Source organism: Danio rerio, chromosome 14 (assembly GCF_049306965.1).
Source record: "Danio rerio strain Tuebingen ecotype United States chromosome 14, GRCz12tu, whole genome shotgun sequence".
Classification (NCBI taxonomy): Eukaryota; Metazoa; Chordata; class Actinopteri; order Cypriniformes; family Danionidae; genus Danio; species Danio rerio.
Window position 1 is genome coordinate 55719588 of NC_133189.1, and position 25413 is coordinate 55745000.

The 25413-nt window shown below is 36.4% G+C and overlaps 2 long non-coding RNA genes across 9 annotated transcripts in view; one reads left to right on the forward strand and one right to left on the reverse strand.

Moving 5' to 3' along the window:
- Window positions 1–25413, forward strand: part of LOC141377613 (uncharacterized) — a 317233-nt gene that overhangs the window by 147989 nt on the left and 143831 nt on the right. The window lies entirely within an intron of this gene.
- Window positions 1961–25413, reverse strand: part of LOC137487628 (uncharacterized) — a 545963-nt gene continuing 522510 nt past the window's right edge. Inside the window, exons 2-7 of the long non-coding RNA XR_012390023.1 lie at window positions 4754–4770; window positions 4318–4433; window positions 3214–3341; window positions 2953–3038; window positions 2604–2646; window positions 1961–2506 (exon numbers count right to left, since the gene is read on the reverse strand). This is a non-coding gene — a long non-coding RNA (uncharacterized lncRNA). The remainder of the gene's footprint in view (window positions 2507–2603; window positions 2647–2952; window positions 3039–3213; window positions 3342–4317; window positions 4434–4753; window positions 4771–25413) is intronic.

The following is a 25413-nucleotide window of genomic DNA, read 5'->3' on the forward strand; positions in this document are numbered from 1 at the left end:
GTTGATGTGCTCTACCGGCAGAATAATCTATATTATTTTGCTGTTTTTTATATGCGCACGTTTAAGATTTGAGATAATAACATTGCCATGATAGTCAAAGAAATCAAAACATTATTTTCACCCCAACGCAATTTAATCGGGCACTGAAGGCTAATAACTTAATTCTTATATTTGCTTTTTGACTTCTCACCATGTATCTTTTCTGCAGCATAGTATAGTGTAAGAGCATGTCTATTACCAGAAAAACTAAATTAAAATTATATTTTAATTGAACACATCACATCACATACAGTAAGCTACGCCTACAGAACAGTCTGTTTAGCATTGTGAAAAGGCAAAGCTGAATATCTGTGGTTAAAGTGCCACCCAGCGGTCAAATGCTGCTGGCGCATCAAGTACCGCCGTCGCCGCGGTATGAATGGCGGCACAAGGAACACATTGAAGTAGTAACATCTGTACATTATATGACAGACTTGCTTTATTTACCAAATAAAGTCTAATCTAATTAGATTTGCAATTTGCACTTCTATAGATTTGCAATTTAAACATTAAATAAAAGTTAAAAAGCTATTACTTTTTATTTCACTAATTAAGATTTTAGTTATGATACTCCCAAAATAATTCCGCAGAAATCCGCAGATTTTTACCAAAATTCTCAGCAGAAATAGCAAAAAACATCCGCAGATTCTGTCTGGCCCTACCTATGGGTGACGTCACGGATACTACATCCATATTTTTTACAGTCTATAATTTTTACACATTGCAAATGTAAACGTATATATAAAACATTGGAATTGTTTATAGCAGTCGTTCTCAAACTGTGGTACTTGTACCACTAGTGGTACACAGGCTTCCTTTTAGTGGTACACGGAGGAATGAAATATTTCATGTACATGCTACACACATTTAAAAATTTATCAAAAATGATGTAAATGTTATGCCATATATGACATATAGCCTATATTTCTGAGGTAATCTGCCACTTTTTTTTAACTGTGCAGAGATGTAGCTGCTTTACTGGGCCTTCTACGCTATTGTATTTCAAATATTGTTCATGTTGGTGGTACTTGGAGAGACAATTTTTTTCTGAGGTGGTACTTGATGAAAAAAGTTTGAGAAACACTGGTTTATAGCACTGACGTGTGTGTACTTTATTAAGCTTGCAAACCATTCACGTGGCCTCCATTTTCCAGCTGAGTGAAATTTTATACTTGTATACCATCTCTATAAATGTATTTGTTTAATTCAAGATCATTTATCATTAAAATTATCTTTAGAGCTGTAATGCACTCCAGAATCTGACAGCTGAATTAGCTGTAGGCCCTTAAAAAATTCATCTGAAGCGTTGTCTTACATGTTATGCCTGGATTTCATCAATAGTTTTGCATTTACTAGCACAAACTATATCTGAAGAGTTTGGAAGTAATTTACATTTTCTTCCTGTAGAAAAAATTTCTGAAGAACGATGTTTAGTGGCTTTAAAAGACTAAACACTTTATTGATATAATGTACAGCCAAGCACATGATGTCAGAACAAACAAGTCGCAGGTAATGAAGTATTAAGCGTTTCTCCTAAAGTAAAGCCCGTCTAAGGAAAATGCTAGCAGGCGTCTGTAGCTCCGCCTCTTTGCTCTTGTTTGGTGTTCCTTGGTTGGTGCGATGACACATGAACGAAATGACGGCAGTTGGCCACGCCTACACAGCAAAATATGGGGACCCAAAACAACTCTATGGGTGTTAAATTCAACACTTTGAAAGTGTCTCATGGGGTCCACTCAAAACAGAGTTAAATCAACACTTTCAAAAGGGTTGGCACATTGACACCGAAGTAAGGGTTAATTTTAACTCTGGGCAGAGTTAAAAAATGTAACTATATTTAACACCGCCTGGTGTAATATATTGTTATTTTATTCAACTCTCTTGAGTGTAAATATGGTAAAAAGGTCAAATAGACTGTAAATTACAAAAGAAAAAACATTTTATTTGAAAACATTCACCACTTCAACAATTCATTCAGTTTTTAAAATGCAACAATGTCAAATATGCTTTAAATGTTTTATTAGTACAGACAGTATCAACAAAATATGTATGACCAGTGCTCAAAAAGGCTGTTTCAGTCCTTTGGTCCAAACTTGATGTGTTATCAGAGCAATTTGAAAGTTCAATATAGCGTCACTCATAGTTTACTTCTGAACTCATAGTGTTTTGTGAAATTACATTTTAAACAACTTGGCGTGCAAATCTTTCACTTCGGGTGTTTCCTTGGTCCTCCATATCAAACACAGCAGTTTAAATGAAGGTATAAATGCTGTAAACTTGTGTGAAAACAAACTGGAGCTAGGAAATCTCATCAAGCATGTCCTGTGAATGAAGTGCTTCCCAGCCACAGGATGACCTTTTTATCCATGACGATGTAGTAGCTGCTGATCGCTCGTCTGGTGGTTCCTGATGCACGGATATATGGTGATGCTCATCTAAGAACTCTTCAATTCAGATTCCAGCATGACTAAGAAAAATGTTTGAAAACAAATTGCAATCAAATTCTATGATATATTTAAAAGAACATTTAAAGTAAATAAAACATTCAAGAAATCTAAACTCACCTTTTGAAAATCTTCATGATGATCCACAACTTGACTCTCCCTGCTGGTTGAGGTGACAGGATATGGAAAAGTAGAAAAAACACATACATCACTGTTGGATCTCCAAAAACAATTAGGTTAACCACTATGACTAGAACTGGAAAAACAGGCAGCTGTCTGTCCAGAATCCTGAATTCAACACAACACTTGGAGCAAAATTTAGAGGAGCTTAAAATCTTTTATATCATTTAGTGATGCTGACTTCCCCAAAATATTGGCCACAGTGTAAAAAATATTCATAAACTTCATAAACAACAGTTTTCTGTAAGCGTGTGCGTGCGTGCGTGTGTGTGCGTGCGTGTTTCTTTACCAGATTCAACTTGTTAGGCCCTTTCAGGTCCAGTATTGACGCCACCTTTCCTGGAGTCTAGCAGATGTTTCAGGTCCAAATATAATCTAAAATATTAGGATAAGCAGAAGAGGAAAAGTGCAAAGTAAAGAGCAAAACATTATTTAAGTAACAGTTCACCCACAATACAAAACTTATCACCTTCATGTCATTTGTTATTCTCTAATGTTCTAATACCCTCTCAGCTTATGTGAAACAAATACAGAACTTTATCAAACATACCTTCATTATTATCACCACATATGACCAAGAAGGTGTGCTTGGTCATTTCACCAACTCTGGAAATACACCATCCGTCTCTAATCAGCCAATCGTCACAGGGTCTTGTGTTATTGTATAGAGAACTGTGGCTGTTAAAAAAACAACAAAAAATTAGTATCTAACACATATGCATAACCTTCAGATAAAAAAGAGAGATGAACATCACAAAGTATGCCTCACACTTTTTCAGATATCTTTTGATTCAGATGTTGATTATTGATAATAAATCTACAAATCAAACCTGTATCATCATTAGGCTGCTCAAATATGAATCAGTTGATTAATTTTACTGACAGGTGGCTGTTTACAACGCACTAAATTGTCTTTAATAAAACGGAAATGTTGTGTACAGTACATGCTAAGTTTAGCCTATAGTTTTAAGCACAATATCATGCTGGAGAAAAAGCTTGACTAAGATGTTCCTGACTACATAAATAGCCTAACTTACTAACGTCAGACATCCCGAGTTGGGAAAAGTAATTTTCGGGGGATACAGAGTTGATTTGCGGGAGGTAGCGGGAGAAATGAGTACCTAAAGAACAATGGGATGAGTTGCGCGCGACGTACCTAAAGAGCGGTGGGGGTGACTTGCGCGCGACGTACCTGAAGAGCTGGGAGGGATGCGGTGGAGAGGGGTGTGCAAAGTGTTTAATGACCGGGCGGGAGACGCGCGATTTCCGGGAGATTATCATTCATTTGCGGGCATCTAAGTTACTTGGGCATCTGGGAGTCTCTGTGCGTTTGCGGGATAACGTTAATGTTAGTCCCGCAACTTCCGGGAGACTTCTGTAACCTTAAATGTCTGAGAAAGTGCAAACGCGGTTATTTAAAGACATTAATGTTAACATTCCGACTTTAATGGTTGTCAACGCTTAATATAATTCAAGCGTAACTGTTACGTTATCACACGAGTCTATGAACTAACGGTATATGGACGGCCACGAATGAACCAGTTTAAAAGGGCCGCGGTGTTAAAAATAACCAAATTAACATACACGAATAACAAACAATCATATGTTTTAGTCAGGAAGCCTTTTACAAGTAAGCATATGTTCATTTACTCACCAGACATGTTTTAGAAACTCTCCAGAGCTTATGGAAACCGTCCTGTGTTGCCGTTAGCATCCGGGCAGAGTAGGCTAGACTGCTCCGGGGAGTCTGGGGATTCCCTCGCTAGTTTGCTTCGAATTAAAGGAGAAGTGTCGATTTTATTTTACAGATGGGTAACAACGCACAAAATGGCATTAAGCGTAACAGAAATGTGTTGAACATGTACATTTGATGTTTTTATGCACTATGTATGCGTGAGCATATATAAAAACATTCTTGAAAAGAAGTGAATAGTAATGCAGTTAAGCTAGATACACAAACGACCATGAATGAACCGCAGAAGATTAAAATTGTCACTCCATTCTAAAGTTATTAACTTAACAATATGTTTACAACTGTATTTCCTTAAAGAAAGTCAGTAAAATACCAACATTTAGGTAGTTTGACTCACCAGTTGCTGTTCTAAACCTCAGATGGAAAATGGCGTCTGGAAAATTCTTCAGTGACTGGGGCTGCATGAATTCCCGGATGTTGGAAATAACACCACCAAGTGTAGAAAAGATAACTCCTTGATTTCGCACTGAATAAAATCAATTCTAACTCTTATTATATTCATTTATCAAAATCTAACTCTTTAACGTCAACACTTTACTCTGAAATGCTTCAACACCGAGAATTTAACTCAGATGAATTTGCTGTGTACTTGTAGCTTCTTTAGTGTTCTTCAGAAACCTATGGGTGACGTCACGGATACTACATCCATATTTGGGACAGTCTATGACTCTTACACATTGTAAATGTATATTAAAAACATTGGAATTGTTCATAGCACTGCTTTCATTCATACTGAACAACACAAAAGTAGCTTTTACTTGAGAATGACTTAAATTAAAATAACACACAACTGCTGCTCGAGTCCCCGAGGCCCATTCTAACACACTAACTAGCTAATCAGCCGAACACTCGGTCTAAGCTCTGTTCAGCAACGCATTGCATATCATATACTAAATATCTCTCCGCTTTGTCCGTTTGAGATTAAGTTCACAGGCTGGTGATTAGACACAAAGGCCCTGTCACAGTCTTCCCTTATCACAGATTGCGAAAAAGGCTCTCTGATGCCCCATGCCAGCCAAATGCCAGCGCATAATTTCTCTAAGCTGCTTGGCACCGGCTCTGCCGCTGGCTCAGAGTAAAGAGGTGAGTTTAGCTAATGAGCTCATTAGGAGCAGGTGTTGGATACCTGTCCATCTGCTGGAGAGGGTCACTTTCAACAGGGGACCCCGCGGCCAACACAGCGACCCCAAAACGCCAACACAGCATCCCGATCCACCTCCATTCCGGCTCCAACATTTACTCAGATTAAACTGATGACCCCCTTCGTTTACCAAGATTAAACCACAGAAAACCCCTGCAGGGATTCACTTGGACACTGAAGCCAGTTGGACTATCATAAAAAGAAAAGGCAGCTACTCTGATAAACATGTTGGCTTTACTTGCACGTATAACAATTACATTTGCTCATTGAGCTCAAACAACATATATCTTAAGTTTTTTTTTCTTGTTTTTTTAATAAACCTATCATAACTTTTAAGTTTATTTAACTTATTATTATTTTTTTTTTTAATTATTCATAGTTAATTTACATAATTTACAGAAGCAGGTATCATTTGAAAAGCTACAGGTTTACTCACTTACCTGCGCCCCATTTTTGAGAATTTTCCGGAAAGCAACTTACCCAAATATAGATGTCTAGCTTTTGGACCCTGTGGTTTATGTTCACCAGTCTGGTTTTGTTTGAAACTAGATATTGGTTTGGTTACATCAGCGTTTAACTTCACTTTTGACCATCTACATTTCAGTCCTACATCCCATCCGAACATGTAGTTTGTTAAATCACCATGTACTTATCCAGGTGTTGTCTGTAATAACCAGATGTTAAAGTGGTCTTGTTTGGTCTAACTTAAAAAGTACATCCATGGAAAAATAAAAAAAGAACTTTATAACTAGAACAAATGAGTATATAAAATGAATATAAGATGAATAAAATGAATTTCGCTGCAATGACACTTCGCCATGTTGCATTCTCTATGTGCGCATAGGCGGAAACGCACGGAAAATACTCATGTGTTTTATTCAAAACTATATGAGGAAACTACATTAACTGTGCATCACTGTAAAGGTAAGTTGATTGGCTACTTTATCCATCCATCAAAACTTTGCTGGCTAGGCATTGGCTGGCGTATTCTGCATAGATGCAAGGTGCGAAGATTGACACCTCACTGATCCAGTCAGGAGTTGGGGTCCTTTTTGACTTGTGACAGGAGCTGTGATTGGAGGATAGAGATGGGAGAGGGCTCACTTTGTCTGGAAGAGTCTAAACTATTAGAATAGCAGGGCTTTTTTATCACTGGAATACAGCATATAATCAGGGCCGGCGCGTCCATAGAGCCGACCTAGGCGGCCGCCTAGGGCGGCAGAATAGAGGGCATCGTCACCGAAACTACCCTCGCCACCCGAGCCCTCATCCGCGTCTAGGGTGGCAGAATAGAGAGAGCGGCAACCCCTAAACTACCCTCACTACCCGCACCTCAGTTTTATCCGCGTCTTAGGTGGCAGAATATAGAGAGCGCCGTCCCCGATACCCTCGCCACCCGCGCCCACAGTAATATATGCGTCTAGGGCGGCATAATAGAGAGGGCGGCGTCCCCTAAACTACCCTCGCCACCCGCGCCTCAGTTATATCCGCGTCTAGGGTGGCAGAGTAGAGAACCAAACCCTGCTTTATTCCCGCGTTGAATCCGCTTAATTCGCGTGTCAAATTCACTTCAGGATAGACACATGGGCAGGGTTTCTGTCTGCCCGGTGACTCTAGCTGGCTGGAAAACAGTGTTGATACAGTTAGGGCCATGTCTGAGTCCACTAGATCCTTTCAGAGGTGCATCCAGCTTTGTGAGTTAATAAACTCCTCCAGAAATTGAACCTGGATGATGGAGGTTTTCAGCAGTGCTTCTGACTGAGCCAAGCCCAGTTTGATGCACTGTTGTCGGTGTCGGCTGGAGGATTTCCCCCTGGACATCAACAACAGGCATAGGTCACAATCACACCCCCACAAGAGCAAGCTCTTGATTAATTAATGTGGCGTGAATGTCCGCTTGCATTCAAACTCAAGCTATTTACACGAAAAGCGCGTCAAACACGCAAAACACTCAATTTGTGTCGCGATATTCGCACCGCGCAATTCGCGTCATTCGCACCGCACCATTCATGCGTATCGTGCCACAGGATGTCTTTTCGCACGTTTAGATTGACCTAACATGTAAATCACTTGCACTTGATGCGCCTTCCACGTCTGGTGTGAACACAGCATTACACTTATCTGCATGCTGTAGTTTCTTGCAATCATTTCCGCTGATTAGAACTACAGGCGGTGAAACGAAAGCATTACCGTGGTTTTTGTGCATGTTTAAATGTCTGGTCCTTCAGGGTTTGATTTAAGTAATCACTCGTTACAGTGTAGTAGGCATGCACCGATTAACCCAAGAACCAGTTTGAACTGTTGTGTGTCTGTATTTCCATACATACTGCACTGAAACAACGTTTTTACTATAAAGTATATAAAATAAAATGTTAAAGGTGCAGGTTTTTAAGTTTTCTGAAGTATAAAGTTACAGTGTGCTACTATTATTTAATTTTCAATTAAACTCATGTTTATTTCTCCAGCGCTTTTACAATGTAGATTGTGTCAAAGCAGCTTCACATAGAAGATTTTGGTAAATTGAAACCGTGTCAGTTCAGTTTTTAGTGTTTAAGTTCAGTTCAGCTTAGCTCAGTTCAGTGTGGTGTAATAGTCACTACTGAGAGCCCAAACACTCAAGAGTCCCAAAGGCTGGCGAATGCTGGACCTCAGCGAAGACTTGTCTGTCCCTGGATGGAAATAGAGAATAAAAAGAATAATTAGCGTAGCTGCTGTTCATAGAGTTTATTATATTTCAGCACCTCAGGATGCTTTGGTCAAAAACATTGTATTTTATTTCCATATTAAAGGCTTCCTCAATGTAAAGGCTGCCTCTGAAATGAGACGCTGATTCAGAGATATAAAAATTCAAAGAATGTCCAAATAATTAGCAAATAGTACAAGTATTACTAACATAAACATTAGCTGAGCAGTACCATGTATAGCAGGGTAGGGAACCTATGGCTCAGGAAAAATATGTGGCTCTTCAGCGTTCTCTCTTAAATGATATTTTAAAGTAAAAAAAAAAGTATAACTCGCTGGGAATCAGTTTGCTATTAAAAATACAATTCGTTTTTATTGTAATTTTTACAGCAGAATGAATAAGAACTCCGTTTACCATAAAAGACGTTTAAAGTGTGCATGGGGCACTGTGGATTAACTTGAATCGTGACACCAATAAAGGGCAAGCAATTTACATTTCTATGGTAACCCCGTGCACGTAAATGCAAACAACATTCATGAGTGGCAAAAAGAAAAACATGTTATAAATTGTCCTTTCTTCATACATTGTGATCCATCATATTGGTTTATTTTTTAAATGTGCATGGATATAAATAAAGGTTTTGTTATATACACACCCCAATTGCTCTTTGCTGAAAAAAGATTCCCGAACCCTGGTGTATGTTATACAGTTGAAGTCAGAATTATTAGCCCCCTTCAAATAGTTTTCTTCTTATTTTTAATTTTTCCCAAATGATGTTTAACAGAGCAAGGAAATTTTCACAGTATGTCTGATAATTTTTCTTCTGGAGAACGTCTTGTCTGTTTTATTTTGGCTAGAATAAAAGCAGTTTTTAATTTTTTAAACACCATTTTAGGGACAAAATTATTAGCCCCTTTGAGCTTGTTAAAAAATAAATAAATAAAATAATGATTGAAGAAGAAGAGAACCCAGTCCAGGAGACTCGAAACAAGCAGAATTCCTTTATTGAGACGTGTTGGTTTATCTGCAGTCATACAGCGTCTTTTAAGAAGTCCATGTGTCCGCAGAGCCTACTAGAGGTCCACAGTCTGCAAGTTCTATCACAAGTCTGATTTAAGACAAAGATGTCCTGTCTATATTGTCCTGTTAGGAAGAACTGGCTAAGATGGCTAAACAAAGCATGCAAATTCAGAATTGGACTCAGCATGGTAAATTGGCATATAGGGGTTAAAAATTTTCCAAGCTACTGACCACACAAGTTAATCAACACAAGGGTTTCTGTAGCATAAAAGCAACACCCGAAAAACCTGCCCATAGCATTTGCATCTCTTTGGCTTAGCCAGTAGTCAGAAAGACAAAGGGTAAATATCCCTCCAAGCTGGGATGGTTATGAAATGACTTAATAAAAAAAACCAAAGAATAGAACTTTTCAGTTATACATAGATTATTGTTCATTTAAAATTTAATTAATTTATAATTCCACAAGCTATATTTTTTCTACATATCTACAGAACAAACAATTATTATACAATAACTTGCCTAATGACCCTAACCTGCCTAGTTAACCTTATTAACCTAGTTAAGCCTTTAAATGTCACTTTAAGCTTTATAGAAGTGTCTTGAAAAAAAATATCTATTTAAATATTATTTTCTGTCATCATAGTAAAGATAAAATAAATCAGTTATTAGAAATAAGTTATTAAAACTATTATAATTAGAAATGTGTTGAAAAAATCTGCTCGGAGTTGAGCGGAAATTGGGGAAAAAATAAACAAGCGGTCTAATAATTCAGGGGGGCTAATAATTCTGACCTCAACTGTATATAGAGTAGTATACAGTGTAAACTGGACGTTTTTTTCTTTCAGTTAGGCCTATATATATATCTGGAGTTGCTTTCATTCTGCACTGCCAAATCTGTATCAAATGAGCTAATTTACTTGTAAGAAAATATATAAGCATCAACCATAAAAAAATCATGATCGGGGCTTTAATAGAAGTGAGATCCTGCATACTCCGATTGCTCATCTGTTGCAAAACCACATCTAAGAGGATGCCAGATCTTCCCTTAACAACCCTTTTGTACTTTATAAGCAGAAATCACCAGCAAAAAAAAGCCAGCCTTCACTACGATGGCTTACTTTAGAAACCCAAAGAGAAGATGTCAGAGCATTACAAATACACCCCTAGAGATTATACCTCAAGTACTACAGGGCACAATGACACATCTTCACTGTCATGTGGCAACAGCAATTATTCCCCAGGAGCATATATAGTCACAAAGCAAACACTCTTTTTCTGTGTGTGTGTGTGTGTGTGTGTGTGTATGTGTGACACATCTTTACACTTTCGGCCGGGTTCTGTCCCTCATCTGTTTGTTTAAGCGCAGATATGCCTGCACATCGGATTAGACGGATTCCCTTGGTGGCCTGTAGAGTTTTCAACAGGCCGAGGGCTTAAATGACTAACACATGGAAAACGTTGATGGCATGTCTTTGAACATGTCATGTCTGTGATGTAGAAGATCCTGCAGGGAGATTTTAATGCTCAGAGTTTGCTCTTTCAAAGTTGTCGTCTAGACGCTTATAGGAGATCTCGCTTTAGTTGTTTACTTTCATCATGCTGTGGATGTTAGACTTAAAATCCATTAAGTTAGGCCTATAGTGTTAGATTTAGATTGGATTAGTATTAGATTAGATTAATATGTGGGTATATAAATGAAAAGAATCTTCATTTAGCATCAAATCAGCTTATTAGATTTCTCATGGATCATTTTACACTGACGACTGAAGTAATAATGGTGGAAATTCAGCTGTGTGTCTCAGGAATGAATTGCATTTTAAAGTATAGTCCAAATATTTCAAGTTATTTTTAATTGTGTTATTATTTTATGGTAAGAATAGATTTACTGTACAAGTAAATTGAGTCTTGGTCATCGTAGGAGACTTCAGGAACATAAAACACTCCATTACTGCTCCCAAATGCTCAGCATATAATTGGATGTGTGTTTTAAAAATGTTGCATCACTGAATGTAGTGATGAATAATAAATGAAAGCATGCATCAGATGTCTTTTATCTTGTTTTCATATACGTCATAAACTGGTCTTGCTTTGTGTTTCAACTGAACCTGAAGTTGAAATATACTTGTTTTGCAATGGAGCTACAGATTCAGTAGCAGAGCTTGCTGGCTTTGAAAACCGCTCAGATCATTTGGTTTTAGAGATTGTAACCGGCCACTTTATTAGGTACACCTGTCCAACTGCTTGTTTGCGCTAATTTGTAATCAGCCAATCACAATGCAGCAACTCAATGCATTTAGGCATGTAGACATGGTCAAGACGATCTGCTGCAGTTCAATGTGAGAATCAGAAAGGGGATTTAAGTGACTTGGAACGTGGCATGGTTGTTAGTGCCAGACGGGCTGGTCTGAGTATTTCAGAAACTGCTGATCTACTGGGATTTTTACGCACAACCATCTCTAGGGTTTACAGAGAATGGTCTGATAAAGAGGAAATATCCAGTGAGCGGCAGTTCTGTGAACGCAAATGCCTTGTTGATGTCAGAGGTCAGAGGAGAATGGCCAGACTGGTTCCAGCTGATAGAAAGGCAACAGTAACTCAAATATGCACTTGTTACAACCGAGCTCTGCAGAAGAGCATCTCTGAACACACAACACGTCCAACCTTGAGGCAGATGGGCTACAGCAGCAGAAGAGCACACCGGGTGCCGCTCCTGTCAGCTAAGAACAGGAAACTGAGGCAACAATTCACACAGGCTCACCAAAACTGGACAATAGAAGATGATCTGGTCTGATGAGTCTCCATTTCTGCTGCCACATTCTGATGGTCTGATCAGAATTTGGCATCAACAACATGAAAGCATGGATCCATCCTGCCTTTTATCATTGGTTCAGGCTGGTGGTGGTGTAATGGTGTGGGGGATATTTTCTTGGCACACTTTGGGTTCATTAGTACCAATTAAGCATCGTGTCGACGCCACAGCCTACCTGAGTATTGTTGCTGACCATGTCCATCCCTTTATGACCACAGTGTCTCCATCTTCTGATGGCTACTTCCAGCAAGATAATGCACCATGTCATAAAGCGCAGATTATCTCAGACTGGTATTTTGAACATGACAATGAGTTCACTATAGTTAAATGACCTCCACAGTCACCAGATCTCAATCCAATAGAGCGCCTTTGGGATGTGGGAGATTTGCATCTTTGATGTGTAGCTGACAAATCTTCAGCAACTGCGTGAAGCTATCATGACAATGGAAGATTGACAGTACCTTGTTGAATCTATTCCACGAAGGATTAAGGCATTTCTGAAGGCAAAAATGGGTCCAACCTGGAACTAGTAAGGTGAACATAATTGAAATATTGTTGAATTTGTAGTTTTAATTGCAGAGTTTAAGAATAAAGCTTGAGATAATGGTTGAGAATTGTAAAACTCCAGCATAAATCAGTGTTTTCAATGATTTTATCTGACAAACAGGCATATTAAGCATCTGTTTGATCTATATTGAATTTCAGCTCCATCTGGAAACACAGTGGGGGTAATACAACTAAATTTTGTGTAATTTGTTTTTCAAAGAGTCACATTTATCTTTAAAGTCTCACAAACTTTAGTTTTCTTCAGCAGTGGAATGAAAACGAAGAACCACTGTCTATTCTAGATAGTAAACTGTTAAAGTGAAGCAGCAAGAGCTGATGTTTATGATTTTTTTGTGACCCGAGAGAGGTGCTACAATTTGCTGTTTACTCTGGTTGTGAACAGTTTTGGAGTTCTGAGACTGCGGAGGCTGCTGATGTGGGCTGGTTTGCTATTACGGTCTGTCTGCAGAATATATTTAAGACAGCTCTGGATGAAAATACACCATGTTTAACACGCGCACAGAAGGCTGCCATCAGATACTTGTAAAACATAACATTACTGAGCTGGAAAAAATGCACAGCTTTTAGTGTCTCTGCATCAACGTTTGTTTTCAGTGTATGGTGAACTCTCAGGCTATGGTTTTATGGAATGACTGTCACGCCGTCTAAACACTGAGCATAACTCATACCTTTCAGGGATGTGTGTGGTATGTGTGTGTGTATGTGTGTGTGTGTGTGTGTGTGTATCTTGCCTCATTTCAGCTCCCCGGTGTGGACAGCAGCAACATACTGGCAAAACACACACAGGTTAATGATGAAGCAAGCAACATGCCTTTAAAACATGATGATGAGGATGATGATGAGACATTGACAGTGTCCAAGCTGTGTGTATGTGTGTTCTGGTTTACATGGTTTGTAATGACATAGGAAGGTTTTACAATGACAAGATGGTTTATGAGGACATGACCTGTGTCTTCATAATTTGAAATGTTACACTTACAGCCTGTTATCAGGTAAAATCATGATTATGATGATGAAACTCTAACAGTGTCCAAGCTGTGTGTGTGTTCTGGTTTAATTAATTTAAATTGGTAATTTACAGTGAAATGGGTAAGTTTGACAATGTGATGGCAGTTTATTAGGACATGACCTGTGTCCTCATAATTTAAACCGCTTAACGTATACTTAACAGGCTCGTATCACATTAGATGATGAGGATGATGATGATGATGAAACACTGGCAGTTTCCAAGCTGTGTGTGCATGTGTGTTCTGGTTTAAAATTATATGGTGTGACTTAATGGGATATGGGAAGGTTTTACATTGTCACGATGGTTTATAAGGACATGACCTGTGTCATAATTTGAAATGCTTAACTTAAACTTACATCCTCTTATCATCTTAATTGATGATTATTATTATGGTGATGATAATGATGATGAAATACTGATAGTGTCCACACTGTGTTTGTGCATGTGTGTGTTTGCGTATGTGTGTTTGCGTGTATGTGTTTGCGCATGTGTGTGTGTGTGTGTGTGTGTGTGTGTGTGTGTGTGTGTGTGTGTGTGTGTGTGTGTGTGTGTGTGTGTGTGTGTGTGTGTGTATGTATGCGTTTTGGGTTATGTAGTTTACAATGACATTGGGTAGGTCTTATAGTGTCATGTTAGTTTATGAGGACATGGCCTGTGTCCTCATAATTTAAAATGCTTAAAACTTAAACTTAACAGCCTCTTATCACATTAAATGATGATGATGGTGATGATATTGATGAAATACTGACAGTGTCCATGCTGTGTCTGTGTGTGTTCTGGTTTATGTGGTTTACAATGACATTGGGTAAGTTTTACAATGTCATGTTGGTTTATGAGCACATGACCTGTCTCCTCATAATTTAAAATGCTCAAAACGTACACTTAACACACTCTTATCACATTAGATGATGATGATGATGATGATGTAACACTGACAGTGTCCAAGCTGTGTGTATGTGTGTTCTGGTTTATGTGGTTTAAAGTGACCTGGTTTTACTATGTTATGTTGGTTCATGAGGACATGGCTTGTGTCCTCATAATTTGAAATGCTTAAAACTTAAACTTAGATGATGATGATGATGAAGCACTGACAGTGTCCAAGCTCTGTATGTATGTGTGATCTGGTTTAAAACTACATGGTGTGGCCTATAGTGACATAGGAAGGTACAATGTCAAGTTGGTTTATGAGGACATGGCATGTGTCCTCATATTTTGAAATGCTTAAAACTTAAACATAACAGGCTCTTATCGCATTCAATTATAACGATGATGATGATGTTACACTGACAGTGTCCACGCTGTGTGTATGTGTGTTCTGGTTTATGTGGTTTAAAGAGACCTGGTTTTACTATGTTATGTTGGTTTATGAGGACATGGCCTGTGTCCTCATAATTTGAAATGTTTAATGCTTAAACTTAACACACTCATCACATTAAAATGTTGCCACAGGTTTGCTGTGAGTGTTGGTTTAGGAGTAGTGGTGGGGTTGGGCTATATATTAAGAGGTCTTACAGTATAAAATACATTACGCCTATTGAGTTCTGATGTTTTTTTATTATTATTTTTTTTACTGTTTTGTTAGCCAGTAAGTCTTGAACATAAAAAAAATGTGTGTCTTGATCACTTTAAGTCTGATCACTTTTTATCACTTTTTCTGATCTTGAAAACACTGTAGAACCAAAATGCAGGATTCCACACAATTCATTCAGGTTGTCCCGGCACATATTGATTAAGTTAACAAATTTAAGTGGAATAAACATAAAATTAAATTGATGGAGGTTCCCGGAAAAAAACCCTTACCAACATGGGGAGAGCATGCAAACTCCACACAGAAATGACCTAGCCGGGACTCGAACCAGCAACCTTATTGATATGAGGCCACAGTGCTAACCACTGAGCCACCATGCTGCCCTATATTAAAAAAAAATAATAACAATGTATCGAAAGTTTAGGTTCTGTAGGGTTTTTGTGTGTTTGTTATACTTAAAAAAAATTGTAGATTGTTTTACATCAAAGCTGAGTCAAATATGGATAAATATTTTTATATAACTTAAGCATCTCTAACTTAAGCATGTCTTTTTTTCATTTTGAGCATTATAAACTCCAGATGATCGATAACAAAGCCCAGAGTGTCTTCTTTTCAATGATACATAACTGTGAACGTAGACCAAATCATTCAGCAACTGTAAATGTTTTAGTTTGGGAAGATGATTTTTAAGAAAGTGCCTCTGACGAGAGAAGGACATTGACATAGCCTCAGAAAAATGTTTACAGAAATCTCATTTAGCATGTTATCGTCTTCAAATATTAAAATATAAACTCATGAAATACTTGGCTTGCAAGTCATATTTTTTTCTTGGACATGACATTACAGGGCTCGAAATTAACCCTTTTGATTGGTGCACCGAGGAGCACCGGTGCTCCTAACTTTAAAAATTTAGGCTCATCAGCCAAAATTTAGTTGCACCCACCAATTATGAGCACCGTTACTACAAGTTTTATACAAACAGATTTATTGCATTTGAAATCAACACTAATCAAATTAACAATCAAATATATATTTACATATATATGCAAACGCGAGGGAAATATGTCTCAACGAAATCCCGTTATCACAAGAAAATACATTTTTATAACATACTAAGTGACCAAAAGGTACACGGGGCGCTCACCGGCCCTGCACGTATTGCTTGAAGGAATCTGTTAAGGAAAACTGTGCTGTTCTCACGGGTGCTGTCTGATATTGCACTGATGTTTTTGACAGATACTATACCTTATTTTAAGCATAAATCATGTTAATAGCAATGCCGATCTCTTATGATATCGATATTAGTTTACTCCGTGCAAGCCCGTTTGCGATGGTGTACGTGGTGTTAAATTTGACATATAGCTGCCACTTGCATGGAGGACAGCATCTGGCGATTATATGAAGGATTAAACAGAAGCTCTCATGCTAGATGTGGCGAACAGTTACCTGAAAATTCCATCCCACAGACTTTTTGTAGGCGAACTTTAAGCCAGTGGAAGTCTTTTATCCACTCTTCGAAAAGTGTAGATGGTGGGAATGGGGGTAAATCTGATTTAACAGTAGGGGGGACAATAAATATTAAATGAGTTAAAAATGATTTTATCATAATTATTAGTATAGCATGGAGACTATGGCATTATGATTATTCTTAAAGTTTTTCTTGGGTTAAATGACAGCAAATTTTTCTTGAAAACTATTTACAACAACCCTCAGATGGGAAGGGACATGCCCCCCACCCCACCCCCAGCCCCTCCACCCCGTCTAATACAAAATCTGTCAGTATTATTTTCATTCTCATCTTCAGCGCTTTACAATTTTTTGCGGTAGTAGCTCTCTCTGTCATCCCAAGCCAGAAGGCGCTGAGTAATTGACAGCTGATATTAACCAATCCTTTTGCGTTCAGTTCCAGAGCAGTGGGCCAATAAAAAGAGCGCGAAGGCGGGGCAAGCATTACGGACTTGGCTTTGTTTACTGCAGCAAGTTGACATGACAACTGCTTTAAACCATTCCTGAGTGCTGCGTTTCGCTTTTCGAGAGCAGACAAAGAGCTCAGAGATGCATTCTGCGTGAATATCTCCCGAATCCGCGCATGTGGTGAACATTTTGCAGTAGAAACTGGTCGCACAACAATTTTATGCACTCGCACACATGCTCCTAAATATATTTTGAGGTCGCATAGATAAAAATGTTATTTAAATGCTCACTAAAAGCAAACTTTCCCAACATTAGCTTGTTCATATTTGATCCAACATTTGGTTAAACAACTAAACAATTGTTAGTGTATGCTCAACTACGGCTGAATCAGACAAACAGTGATATTGTGAAATCCTTGTAATATAAATTACCTGTTTTTCAACTTGATATATCACAAAATGTCATTTATTGTGTGATGCAAAGCTGTTTATTCAGCATCAGTACTTCAGTCGTCACACTACCCTTCAGAAATCAAAGAGTTATTCCAATGTAATTAAATGCACATACACAAAGCGGTGGGCTGTGCAGTGCTTTTGTGCACATTTAATTAGTTTATACAATTTACGAAGCTTAGTAAGTGTTTAAGAGAGATTCAGGTAGGTCAATTTAATTTGTGTCTTTTTCTGTTGTAGTTTGTTTGTTGAATTAGCTGTAATTACTTTCTTTGATCGTATTTTATCATCGACTGTTTACTTGACTTTAGTAAGCTTCATTATTATTATTATCATTTTACTTATGATAATTAGGCTATATTAGTTTAACTTTCTGACATTGAAACATATCATAGGATTTGCAGCACCGTGCCTCAGTGGTTAGCACTGTGGCCTCACGGCAAGAAGGGGGCTAAATCAAGTCCCTGCTGGGCCAGTTGGCATTTCAATGTGGAGTTTGCATGTTCTCCCCATGTTGGAGTGTGTTTCCTCCGGGTGCTCCGGTTTCCCCCACAGTCCAAACACATGTGCTGTGGGTCAATTGATGAACTAAATTGGCCTGTGTGTGTGTGTGTGTGTGTGTGTGTGTGTGTGTGTGTGTGTGTGTGTGTGTGTGTGTGTGTGTGTGTGTGTGTGTGTGTGTGTGTGTGTGTGTGTGTGTGTGTGTGTGTGTGTGTGTGTGTGTGTGTGTGTGTGTGTGTGTGTTTGCGTGTGTGTTTGCGTGTGTATGTGTGTGTGTGTGTGTGTGTGTGTGTTTTTCTCAGTTCTGGGTTGCGGCTGGAGGGGCATCCTCTGCGTAAAACATATGCTGGATTAGCTGGCTGTTCATTGCGCTGTGGTGACCTTGGAAATAGTCAAAGCTGAAGTAAAATGAATAAATGAATGGTTTATATATATATATATATATATATATATATATATATATATATATATATATATATATATATATATATATATATATATATATATATATATATATATATATTAAAATGACTATTTAAAGCAAAGAATGCTTAAAATAAGATGGATGTTATTTAATTTCATTCAGGTGTGTTTCTATTGAGCTTTTCACAATAACTTTCATTCCAAAGGAACTGGTGCATATTACAACATTAGAGTACAAATATATAGTTTAATCATAGTTAAATACAGTTTAAACATTTATAAACATAGTTAAGCTGCAGCTATACAGTTTACAGTGTCCTTTCAAAAAGGTGATGTCTACACTACCTGACAAAAAACGTATTGTTAATCTAAAGGTGTAAGAGCAACATATAAGTTATAAATAACGTACCTTCTAGATGATCATCTGTTGAACTGCATCCCAATCATCACAAATACTGCAGAAGACCTACTGGAACCCACTTAGAGCCAAGATTCTCACAGATATCAGTCAAGTTTGGTTCAGGAGAAATCTTGGTTTGGGGTTACATTCAGTATGGGGGTGTGCGAGAGATCTGCAGAGTGGATGATCAACATCAACAGCCTGAGGTATCAAGACATTTGTGCTGCCCATTACATTACAAACCACAGGAGAGGGACAATTCTCCAGCAGGATAGCGCTCCTTCTCATACTTCAGCCTCCACATCAAAGCTCCTGAAAGCAAAGAAGGTCAAGATGCTCCAGGATTGGCCAACCCAGTCACCAAATATGAACATTATTGAGCATGTCTGGGGTAAGATGATGGAGGAGGCACTGAAGATGAATCCAAAGACTCTTGATGAACTCTGGGAGTCCTGCATGAAGGATTTCTTTGCCATTCCAGATGACTTTATTAATCAGTGATGTGAGTCATGTCAGAGATGTATGGATGCAGTCCTCCAAGCTCATGATGGAGTCAGACACAATATTCATTCTGTCTCCACTGCAGCAGGACTTTATATTCTATACTGGACATTATTTCTGTTCAGTCACAAGACTTTTGTCTGAGCAAAGTCAGACCATACTGTCCTAATGAAATGAAGGCATGATAATATTTTGTTTTGGTAAAATAAGCGAAATCTAGAGGCCTTTGATTTCATATAAGCCACTTCTGATACCAAATGATCAACTAGAAGTCAAATTATTCTTTGCTCTTCCTAAAACTTGGATAGGCGACAGTTTTGTCAGGTAGTGTATATGCATGATAGATGTTCAGTGAAATGTATTTGATAATATTTTATTTTTAATGTCCTGTGAATTAAATAGTGTTTTAGATGTCAGTATCAGTATGTTTATTTTAAGGATAAACAACTATAAAACAGTGACAAAATTTACGTTTAGAGGATACAAAGCTGATATTAACATCCAAAGCTTGCAGTTTGTCATTTCCACCTAAAAGGATCAATAATAAAAATGATAATAATAATAACAATTATAAGGATTAATAATTATTGATAATACTAATAATAATAATAATAATTAATAATGATTGATGATGATAATAATAATAATAATGATAATAATAACAGTAAGGATGAAAGATTGATTATAATAATAATAATTAAAAATAATAATAATAATAAAAATAAATGATATCTACAATGTTGATTAATAATTATTAATATAATAAAAATAAAATTAATAATAATAATATAATGATAATAATAAATGATAAATAGTAGCTATGTTGATTTAATAATAATAATATTAATAGCAATAATAATAATAATGCTGAATAATAATAATTAAAAAATAATAATAATGATAATAGTAATAATAATAATAATAATAATATTAATACTAATAATAATAATAATAATAAAAATACGGATTAATAACGATTGATGATAATGATAATAATATTTATAATATTAATAATGATTAACAATAATAATAAAAATACTAAAAATAATTGTAGTAATGATTAATTAAAATTGATGATAATAATAATAATAATAATAACAATAATAATAATAGTAAGGGATTACCAACTTTTCACGTCACCTCATACTTTAGTTTCTCATCAAATCTTGACCAATCATATGCTCTCTAGTATCTGTCATGCCCCGCTCCCTTTAAAACGTCTCTCGATTGTGAAGTTTTGTTATTTATATTACACTGGAGACTCATTAATTTCATTAGTCGTGTGTTATATATCGAGGGGGCGAGATGAGAAGTGGCTTGTTGCATGATAGAAAAGTCTGGTTTAGTGGATGTTGATGTGGGTGGGTGGAGAGATCGAGAGACTGAGAGGAAAACGACAGAAAGGATAAGCAGGACACGCCAGCAGCACCAGTGGACAAATATCGGGCAAATCTCTGCGGCTCTGTTTCATTATGACTGCACTCTGGTCCAGGCCCGAGGGTCGCCTGCGGACGCTGGACACACACCAAACACACTGCTGGAGAATAGGCCAGATCTCCAGAGAATACACTGCACTTCAACTCCCCGCTGGAGTGCTATAGGCTGAGATGGAGACACAGAAAATACTGCGCATTTAATTATAAACATCACAGAGGGACAAACGGCATCTGTGTTCTCCTACATTTCATCCTTCACTGTAAAGAAATGCTGGGTTACACACAATTGATTTGTGTTAGGACAACATGAAGGAATTTTTGACCTACTTTAAATGGCGACTACTATATATAATGTTCGCTTTGCAAGATACTAGTATTAAGCTTAAAGTGCATTTTTAAGGTTTAATAAAGTTAATTAGACAAGTTATTGGATAACTAGTTTGTTCTGTAGCCTATTCAATTCACCTTTATGTCTATAGCGCCTTAACAATGTAGATTGGTGTCAAAGCAGCTTCACATAGAAGACCATAGTAAGTTGAAACAGTGTCCAGTTTTCAGAGTTTAAGTTTAGTTCAGTTTGGTTTTAATATTCAGGGCTGAGAGTCCAAACACTGAAGAGTAATCCATCGATGCACAGCTCTACAAGCCCTGAACCATGCAAGCCAGTGGCAACAGCGGCGAGGAAAAAAACTTCATCGTTTGGCGAAAGTGAAGGGAAAAAAATCCTCAAGAGAAACCAGGCTTAGTTGGGCACGACCATTTCTCCTATGACCAAATGTCTTGTGCAGAGCTGCAGTCTAGGCGCCAGAGGCTTTAGAATGCTGGACCTCTCCTCTCCTCCATGACCACCACAGCAGATACTCAGGATATGGCCTGGTCCAGGGTTATGGAAACCTTAGGATCATCTCGTCACTGGTCTTGGATCGAATCAGTGACTCCGCATAATCTGAGGGCCTCGGGATGAGTATCCCCAGGTGGAAATAGAGAATAAAGAGAATAATTAGTGTAGCTGCTGTTCATAGTGTATATAAACGAGATGCAGAAACCTGCGTCATACCGCTATGTGAGGCACTGAGTCTGTGCTTTATTAAAAGGTCTGTAATCTAGTTTTGAATTGGGAGAGTGTGTCTGAGCCTCGGACGTTATCAGGAAGGCTATTCCAGAGTTTGGGAGCCATAATTGAGAAGGCTCGACCTCCTTTACTCGACTTTGCTATTCTAGGTACTACCAGAAGAGTTTTGAGATCTTAAAGAGCGGGTTGGATTGTAGCAAGACAGAAGGTTGGTTAGATAAACAGGAGCTGGAATATTTAAAGCTTTATAGGTAGGAAGCAATATTTTAAATTCAACACGAAACTTAACAGGCAGCCAGTGTAAGGAGAATAAAATTGGGTGATATGATCATGTTTTCTAGACCTGGTTAGAACTCTGGCAACTGCAATTTGTACGAATTGAAGTTAATTAATAGAGGATGCTGGGCAGCCAGTAAACAGAGCATTACAGTAATCCAGCCTAGAAGTCATAAAAGCATGGACTAACTTTTCTGCATCTGAGATGGGTAGCATGCTTAATAATTTTCATAACTTAATGAATTTCTCTAATGAAAGAAGGCAGTTTTTGTGACATGGGATATACGGTTTTCAAAAGTAAATTGCTCCCTAATATAGCAAATTATAAAACATGTTTAAGGGCATTAATAATATTGACATTTTATTGTTATGTTTTGTTGTGTTTATATATTTTTTTATTTTCTTTGTTTTGTTTTGTTTTTTGACAGGTTTTGTTCTGCATATTTAATCTTAGCATCACTATATACTGTATAGGGTTGGGTTGATAAACGATGCCATCGTCCATCGCCAATAGACTTAACGATGCTGATCCGGCATCGCGATCCTCCGCCCTACTCTCGTCGCAGCACCGACACACTTGCAAAAAATACACACTTAGGCCATATTTACACTAATATGTCTTAGTTTTAAATTGCATTTTATCTTTATATAACGACTCCTGGTTCTTTTGAATCTATCACGTAATGTCTCATAGTGTCCTAAATTACAATCATAAAATATTGTATAGACAAGCTTATTGAAATTATTATTTTTTTTTATTTTGTCTCAGTATTTATTATTAGATTTTAAATTAAATGCATATATTTGTTAATGTTTATTATTATATATTATTTTAAATGTGTTTAAAACTAACATAAAACATTATTTAAACTGCTAATATCAATAGTAGTGTCATCCTTAAGCTGTATTAATTTTCGATTGGCTACAGAACAGATCACTGTTATACAATAACTTGCCTAATTAATCTAAATTTCCACCATAGCCTAATTAACATAGTTAGTTTTTTAAACTGGTCTTCAAGTTGAATGCTAGTAATATTTAGTCAAATATTCTGTGCTGTCATCATGGCAAATAATTGGTAATTGCAAAATAGTGATTGAAATGTTCTCTGTTAAGCAGCCCAGGCAAAATATTTTGGATAATAATTGCAACTTTACATATAATTAGTCTAATAATTCAATGGTTTTGTGTGTACTGTGTGTATATGAATGAGTATGGAATGAAAATATAGATGCAAAACATTACATGGTCATTGAGTCGCATTATTAACATGCTATATTTATGAAAGAACGATATGATAATTGTCTCAGGTGGTCAAGTGTGACATTCCCAAACTCATTAAAGTGACAGGCCGCATATGTAAAAGAGCTCCACTTTATTTACCTCTGATTTATTAGGCTTCTTCACAAAAGATTAAACAGCCCAACAGTGTTACTGAAAAAGTAACAGGGTGCATAAAGCATTGTGCAGGGCTTATGGAAATCTCATATCTGTAAAGCCCTCTGTGTTAATGGAGCTTTATGAATAAAGTCATAATCTAAAATGAGAAGCGGGAAGGTATTGACTAACACTCCTGTCTGAGTCATGCCGTATGCTAAAACGTGACGTCATTTACCACAAAGGGATACAGTGTGTTCTGTCTTAATACAAACAGCTATTATTAGCCCTCCTGTTTTCAAATATTTCTCAAGTTCTCTTTAACTGACGAGATTTTCAACACATTTTTTAAACATAATAGTTTTAGTAAGAAATTTCTAATAACTTTATTTAGCTTTTGGCATGATGACAGTACAGCAGTCACCATTAGAAGTGGATCAAAATCTTTGTTCAAAGTTATCCTGAATTTATTCAACAACAGCCAGACTTGTCTTTTAAAACACATCTTTTGGTCCACTTCAAATGTTGATTTCTATTTGTGATATTCACTTTGCAAGATATCTTTCAGCTTAAAGTGTCATTTTAAAGCTTATCTCTGTGCATTAGGGTTCTTCATTAGGGCTACAAAAAAAATAAGTTTATTTCTTTACTTTTAAGGGGGCTAATAACATTGACCTTAGAATTTTATTTTTATTTTTGATTTGTTTTATTTCTTTGTGTTTATCTTTGTTTTGTTTGTTTGTTTCAGGTTTTTGTGTGTGTGTTTATTTTTTTGGTTTGTTGTTTTATTTATTTATTTATTTGTTTTTTGTGTTTGTTTGTTTTTTGTTTGATTGTTTTAGGTTTGTTTGTTTTGGTTTGTTTTCTCTTTTTTGTGGTGTTTTTGTTGTTTTGTTATGTGTACTTTTTTGTTTTATTTTTTACTTATTTTTGTTTTGTTTTGTGATATGTTTTGTTCTGTTGTTGGTTGTTTGTTGTGTTTTTGTCTTAGGTTTTGTTTTGTTGTGTTTCATTTTTGTTTGTTTGTAATTTATGTTATTATTATTATTATTTTATTGTAGTTGTTTATAGTGTTTTTTTTTTTGGTTTAGGTTTTATTGTTTTTAGTTTTTATTTTATTTTTTTGGTTGTGTTAGATTTTGTTTTTGTTTTGCTTTGCTTTATTTTTGATTTGTTGATTTTTTTTTTTTTATGTTTTTTTGTTTTGTTTGTTTTTTGTATTTTGATTTATGTTTTTGTTTTGTTTATTAGTTTGTGGTTTGTTTTAGGTTTTGTTTTGTTTTGCTTTTGTTTTATTATTATTATTTATTTGTTTGTTTTTTGTTATGTTTTCTGTATTTTACTTTGGTTTTTTTTTTGTTTGTTGTTTTAGGTTTTGTTTTTTGTGATATTTTTTGTGTTTTGTTAGGTTTAGCTTTCGTTTTATTTTGCTTTGTTGTTTTATTTTTGCTATTTGTTTTTATGTATTTTTAGTTTTTGTTTTGTTTTTGTTTTTGTATTTTAAAAGGATTTTGTTTCCTTTTTTGTTTTTATTTTATTTATTTTTGTGTGTCTTTTTTTTATTCTGTTTTTAGTTGTATTGTTTTCGTTTTTATTTTTTTATTTATTTATTTTTTTTGTGTGTTTGTTTTAGGCTTTGTTTTGAGTTTTATTTCTTGTTTTTTTGTGTGTTTTGGTGTTTTCGTTTTTGTTTTATTTTGTTTTATGTTTGTTTTGTTTGTTGTATTCTTGTGTTCTTTTAGTTTTGTGTCGTGTTATTTTTCTGTAATTACGTGTTTAATATTGAAGTATTATATATTATAATTATATTATATTATATTATCTAATAACATCAATTGGGAAATATTTGAAAAACAACTCAAATATCAAAGGAGAGCTTGTGATTTTG